Here is a 7,779-nt window from a genome sequence, read left to right on the forward strand (position 1 = left end):
TCCCGGAGCCCACCGTGCCCCGGGCACAGCGCACACAGGAGCGGAGGAGGGGATGGGGGTCGCCTCGGGCGCAGATAAGTTCAGATTCCCCTCGCCCACCCCCGCTGAAAACAAGCAAAGACGCAAAACCCCCGCGCGGGTCTCCACCGGCATTCCCGAGACTGCGCTTCGCCGGTGGTTCCCAGCGCCAAGGCCTGGCCGTGCTCCAGGCGTGGACCAAATCTCTAAGAGAAGCATCCTCAAATGGTCACTCCTGCGGTTGAGTGCACAGACAAATACTACAGGAGCAACTCTGCATGGCCATGTCACACCATGAGATGTAGTGGTAGGGGAAGAAGGTTAACATCCCATGCAGGAAAGAAAGGGAAGGTGGACTTGGAAGAAGTTACACTACCACCTCACAGAACAGCTCCAGCTATTCCTAGATTTGGTTTATTAAGTTATGAGGATTGAATGAGGCAGAAGAAATTTCATTTCCAAGCAGCGTATTGAATACATTATATATATTAATCCCACTGCAAGCGAGTCTGCAGTGGGATAATAAAACTATATAGAAAGACTCTTGATGTACTTCCTGTCACAGGATTTATACAGACCCCACACTGTTATCAGCCAAACAGGTTTGGGTGCTGGCAGCCACCACCATCAGTCAAACCACAAAGAATGTCCCTGAGTTTGCCCCATGTTGCATCCCTCAGGGGAAACTGACCAAAAGTACAACAACAGAAAGGTCTTGTGCATTGCACTGAGTCTATTTCAGTCCACTTTTATGAGTATGAGACACATAAAGACAATGTTTTCAATACTGTAAAGTAAAACTGGTTTACATTGGGAAAGGAAGCTCCTGGTTCATTTGTATACAGTGTATCTGTATCAGCAGCAACCCAACTGGCAAGATTTTCTTGTAAAAGTGATGAGAATTGATCAACATCCAAAAGTTAGAAAAACAGTCTAGTGTTTTACACCAATTAATTTTCACAGAGGAAAATGGATTAGTGTCCTACTTCAAACACATTTAGAAAGCAATCATAAATGTGAAATCAGTAGCAGTAAATAATTTTGAATATGAGCAGATTTCTTCAAGCTGTACCTAGCCAACCATTTCTCTTTCTGTTGTGACCTCATGCATCATCCTGCACTTCACGAAAGAAAAATGCATTATCACCTCCGCAGTTAAAACCACATGGCAGAAACAGTGCAGAGCCCTGAGATAATCCTTGAATCCTAGTGAGAAGTTTGAGATTTTAAGAAATTAGATTTGGAGTTGTTCTTTTGTAATTGATTAAATAAACAGGAGTCACATGCAGGGCTGAAAATGGGCCTCAAAAGTACATTTATTTCACCTCTGTACCCAGATAGGGTCAAATATCAGTAAGACCCTAACTAGCAGGTATTTTGTAATCCCTCTTCTATCCATTTCTCATGACTGGACTTTCATACTATATTTAGTTAACCTGTCTCAGTTACTATATAGTCAGATTTCTTTTTTTTTTTTTTTAAGCCTAGACTAAATACTCTCCTGGAAGAAAACACACCACTATCACCACCAATTACATTTTGAAGACCTTTTTTTTTTTTGTTCCTTCTGTAGTATCAATACTTGGCAGACTCATATTGTACCAAATTTTGTACATAATTTAAGTGTTTGCATCTCTTTAAAAAGTAAATCCACCCATCTACCAGTAGGCCACTCTAAAGGGAATAAATCGGTTCACTTATTCTATGAATGTACCTTCACACATCTATTTTATGTGTATACATGTATTTATTTACTTCTAAAGTGTCATTCTTAGGTATTCCTCTGTTTATATGGGATATAATCTATTTCCTCTAATTTTTAATTGTAAAACATAATTTTTAATGCATTTCTATGGCATATGTATTATCCAGCAATGTAAATTAATCCATTTACTTTGTAACTGACAAGAAACATACAGAATGTGTACAGAAGGTAAATGAAGTATTTGCCTAATTCCCAGAGAGTTTTCTCAACCCAAGATGAATGTGTTTCCTGTTCATTAGTGCAATAGTAGGTTTCTAGATTCACTCACACTTTTGCTTAGGTAATTAAAAAAAAAAAAAAGTGCCAGTAAAATTTTATGCCATGTCAAAGTCTTGTTGTTTGCTTGTTTTCAGTCTTGCTGGCTGCTAATTTGAAATTCACATGCAGAGAAATTCACCATACAGCAGTGGATTAAATCTCTGAAGCTGGAATGACCCTACCATGTGATCATGAGATGAGCCTACGTAAAACAGTTTAAAGCTTTTGTGCCACGGTTACCCCATCTTTAATGAGCCTCTAAGACTGTTTCAATCACTATAAAGAATTTTTTATCCTTTGAGAAGAACAGAGTCATTCTACTTTAGGTACCTATAGTGAAAGTACCGTAGAGCTTCAAAGGCTTGTTCGATTTGTACTGTCTCAGATACTTCATAACATAATGTTTAGCTGTCAGTGCTTTCATACTTCAGAAAAATTGCTAGGAGTGAATGTATACTGCTCTAATTATCTTTCTTAAAATTCATTTAGATTGTAATAATATATAACAGCTGCACGGCTGAGTGAATCTCTTCAAATTGTAAGCCTACAGAATTTCATCAGAATGTCTTGTAAGTAATTGACATCATCTTTAATTCTGCAGATGTTCTTACAAAATGTGTGCTATTAAAGCACCCTTATTGTCCTTGATACTGAGACATACAGAGATCCGTGTGATACACACACGTATGTGTGTGTTCTGTCAGAAAATGTTTCTAGGAAAAGAAACACGGCTTTAACCTCTTCAGATGTGGGGAACAGTACATTGATAACTATTATAAAGCAGATGTACTTGCTGTGTTTATTCTGTAATATTTTAAGACTTACACAAACATGTAATTTCTGGGAGAACAGAGCTACTTTGGAACACAAAATTACACATGCTGCCTGAGCTTGAGGCACAGGACTTGCATGAAACCTCCAACAGAAAAGGTTCTCCAGAACTGATAGTTGTGATTCAGCAGATGGCACTCTTCCCTCGAAGTGACTAAAATCAGTTCTGCCTCTGATACAAGAGATGACGTGCTTTGAGAGATTATTCAGAAGAACTTGAACTTCTGTAAGCACTGCAGATCCCAGGCACTCCTCTCCAAGGGCAGAAACACGCACATGTCATCTTGGATGTGCTGTGGGAGCAAACACAGTGCCTCTCCACAAACCTCTCTGAACTTCAGATGACTCTCCCCCTTCCTGATCTCCAAACTACCGTGTAGCCTCCCGGTTATCAGCGGGGCTGGCTGCCAGGAATCCCTCATTGCACGGTCACACACGCTCGTGTCTGCAGAGGCTCACCCAGTTTATCGTCCCAAGGCTGGCAGCCAGGATTACTGAATCGCTGCCTTTATTCTGCAGGCTACAGCTAAGCTCCCATTGACATCATAGGTATTATATAGATACAACCAAGTTTCAAAAAGTCTTTCTTCCAGACTCTTTGGGACACCGTGGAAGTGATGTGTTGCATTATTTAGTGAACTGCCTTAAAAAAACTATTCTAAATATTTTTTTCGAAGTGTAAGTTGAAATTAAGTAGAAAAATATAAGGAATTATATATACCAGGAATTATATATACATCTCTCTTTGTGTATTTGTCTCCAAGTATATTATGGGCCTTAACCATGGCAGGAATCCTAGCTGAAGTCAATAAACATACCTGATAGCAGAACAGTACATTATTTCAGTGGTATTTTCATTAGGAAAAAAAAAAAAGAAGGATTTTTCTACATTAGATCTAAACAAGCACTGAAATATTAGAAGAAGGAGCACTGTAAAGGACAGCTGAATATAAAAAGTGCATGAATAGCAAAAGCTTGAAAAACTACAGTTGCCATGTAATTAATTGGGATAATTATTATGAACAAACAAGAAATGCTATGATTTCCATGCCCATATAAGTAAATTTCTGTCTCTTTCTTGACCTGTCTGGTTACTGTTTAAACATGCTGTTCAAAGACATTGTTTTCTTGTGTTTGATTGCTCGACCTTACCATGATTTTGCTTTTATTTACATTAATTTTGTGATGTAATCCTTATTTTCTTTGATGTTACTCCTAATTACACTACTAGTGAATTCAGACTTCCAGTGTCTTTCACTACATATAACATTTAGAATAGCACTCGAGTCATTCCGAGCAAGGAAAAACAGCAATAAAATATAATATTTTAAAATATAATATTTTATTTGCTATGATGATATCAAAGATAGAGACCCTAAGGAAGCTCAAGCCTCATTATGCTAGGTGTGTAAAAACACCATGATTAAAGATGCTTTTTTCAAAGGATTTATGAAGCATCACTATCAACATAAAGAACTTAAAGAGAAAATCACCACTGGCATAAACATGCAAAATCCCATTGAATTTTATCCTTTAATATTCCTTTGTATTAGGGGTGAATGGGTCTTTTCATTTCTGTTCAAAGATGCTACAGCACATGCCCACTGGAAAAAAAAAATCACTGAAGCTATATTCCTTCTGCTGCCCCAGTAGAAAATGCTAAAGGCATATTTGCTGTTCAGTCTACTCAGCAGACTAGCTCAAATGCTTTTAAAAATTATTATAATTATAGGAAATATTGCCTAGAACTCCTGCTTTGTGGTTTTGTTCTTGTTAGTGACAAAATGCTAATCTGCTTAATATGTAATTTATATACAAACAGCACAGTATTTATTACAAAACCAGTGTTATCTCTGATATTGCCAAACAAAGAGAGACCTGTCCCTGAAATCTCAGTATTTGCTTTAAATGTTTAACAAATGAGCCATTCAGTACTCACTATCTCCTTGCCTCAATACGAGGAGTATGAGGGTGTCACCTAGTGGATTGTTCTGGCTGCCTGGAAGAGAGCTCACAAGCCAAATCACCCAAATGGCATTGAATGAACTAACAAAATGAAAGAGAAAGGCTTCCTTTTTTTTCTTTATTTAATTACTCCGGGAATTGTGAGAGCTTCAACAGAGCGTTATTGTTCTGTAATATCTGCCTTTGGGTTCCCATTCATGCCACAGAATCTGTTGGCACTGAAAAGGGCTGTAAGAATGATGCATCCAAAATTTTGAAGAGAAAATTACCTAGGTTCCTGGATCAGAGGAAAGGTTTAATATTACCAGAGATAACCATTGTAAATGAGTTGCACAAAACTTTTGTTTGAGATTGCAAATAATAAGTGGAAGAAAGTGCCTGTACTTTCATCAATTAAATTTTTAGAGAAGGACTTATTCCATGGTTTTCAGCAGGCCATCAAAAAAAGGGGGGTTTGCATGTATTAATTTGAGATTGCTGTATGCATTTATAATTCATGAATAGTTAAGGTTAACCTTAGCAATCTGGAGATGAAAAGGATTACATAAACTATCCATCTTATTTCTTTGATTGAATTACTGCACATATTTAAAGCAGACGCCACTTAAGAACTGAATACCTGCAGTGAATTAACTCAGTCAAATGCAAAGCAGATACCCAGCCAGCTCACCCAGTACCATTGCAATTGCATGTTGAAATTTAAAATAACCAGCATACAATTTATAATTGCATGATGAAAGCCTATCTGATCCCATATATTTAACCTCTTTTAATTAAAAAAATGCTTACTATAGTTTTAATATTGCATTCTGCCCTTGAGTGGAGGAAGGGAAGAAAGCAAGGATGGAACTACAGATGATAAAGACATCCTATTTTCATGCCTAGAGCATGCATTTGAATTACACCCCCTGAAATTCTTGAGTGTGTGCTGTGTGACCAGCATGAGAAGAGGAGCAAGTCTTTGCCCCATGATGGTATGCTTATTTTTTTGTGTCAGGAGTACATCCTACCCATCAGCAGACACAGTATGCTACTGGAAGCAGCAGCAAAAATCTTGGATTAGCAGTACACTTTGCTGGCCTTGCTGGTACCCTGCCTTAATATGTCTGTTTTAATGAACAAGTGTTCTGCCTTCCTCTGTGTAGGAGGGCTAGCACATCCCTAGCCTTTTCTGCATATACAAAATACACACATTGAATCTAAAATTCCTTGAAAAATACCCCTGATGAAAAGGTATGAAGACCCCAGCAATCCTTATCCATATTAAAAGCTCTCAGAATGACACTTCAAGAGAACTGTGAAAGTGTATATTACTTAATTTAATTAGAAAAAGAAAATGTATAAAGGTATTTCAATTGTTTGACTACAAACCACCTTCCTTTTTGAGGTAGGAAATGAAGAAAAGGAAGAAAAAGGTTAGTTAAATTCCTCACCCTCAAAACAGAGAACAGAGTTCTGTTGATCAGAAGCATTTTATTCTGCTAGATACTAAATGTTTTCTGGCCCTTAGAAACATTTCTCCACTCTTTGGGACACAGAATTATTTGGGGATTTTCTTTTTCAATGTATTTTGTCTTGTCAACACTGTGGGTCCAGATCCTAATGGATTCTTCTGTGAAGTGCCCAGGTGATGTACATTGAGGAGTTCAGTAGGAGACACTGACAAAGTACTAAACCTGCAAGTAAGGATTACTGCTGAGGGAGGGAATACTCAATGAGCCTTGTATACCCATTCATACAGCAGGCTATTTCATTTTGAAACAGTTCCTTCCAGCAGCAGTACCAGGCTCCCATACTTCATACATCTCCTTTTGTACAGAAGGTCAGACTGCCTTCAGAATGGGGGGGAAAAAAGGAAAACAAACTAGAGGGAAGGCCTTGGGCCCCAGCTAAATATTTCATTAAAAAGAAAACTGGTCTTGCATGTGTTCTCTTTAAAACCTCCCAAAGGACAAATCTGTCAGGGAACATCTACATAGTTAGGAGCATCCAGTAACACAACTATTCCTCCCACTCTCCGAGACGGCCTGACACGAGCCAGCTCCGGCGCAGAAGCTGAGTAAATATTCTCTGCTGGTGCCAAGGCTGAGCTAACACAGGTTGTGTCTCAACAGGCCTTATTAGCTCAGGCTCATTACTGTAATAACTGGGCTCCGTGGCAGCAGGAGCTGCAGGAGCTGCTCCTGGCGCTGCAGACATGCCGTCAGCGCGCTCCTCCTCTTCTTCCCGGAGATTCGCTCATTTCATTGCAGCCGGCAGCTGCTCCTCTCAAAAAGCTCTCCTGGCATACACGGCCATTTCAAAAATAGTGGGTTAGTGGAAGGTTGTGAAGTGCTGGCAGGGCAGGGGATCACCTCTGCTGCACTGTAATGGCGTTTTCCCAAGTACTAAGCACGACCTTAGGCAAGGATCACGCAGGTATACAACTTCCATTTCCTTTTCTGTCACCTCTTAACAGAGAAAATTACACACTGAGCACCTTAAAAACGCAGCAATCTACTTTCAAATAAAAAGTTGAAAATTATTTGATATAAATGAACAAGTTCTGTACCATCCTAGTTGTTACCCGGTAAACACAATTTAGCTTTTACCCTCAGCTGCACTGCTGGACAAACAACCTACTGTTTAGCTGGAGTGCACAGTCAGAGCTTCATGGGCTCACAAAACCCACTTCAAAGAACACAACAAGAACAGAAAAATTGCTTTTTAAACCTTACTGCCGTACGGGCACAGGACCAGCGTGGCAGTTCAGATAGCAATATCACACTAAATAAATATTAAGACTGAAGAAAGTCTCAGGCAAAGCTCCTACAGACCACAATAGGAGAGGATATTATCTGGGATCTATACCTTCCACATATGATCCCTGTAGCTGTAGTTCTTAGGTGAGTAAGAGAGCAGCAGTGAGACACAAACATTATGTGTCAAAACCATAATTTGAA

The sequence above is a fragment of the Geospiza fortis genome, unplaced genomic scaffold, assembly GCF_000277835.1.
Source record: "Geospiza fortis unplaced genomic scaffold, GeoFor_1.0 scaffold574, whole genome shotgun sequence".
NCBI lineage: Eukaryota > Metazoa > Chordata > Aves > Passeriformes > Thraupidae > Geospiza > Geospiza fortis.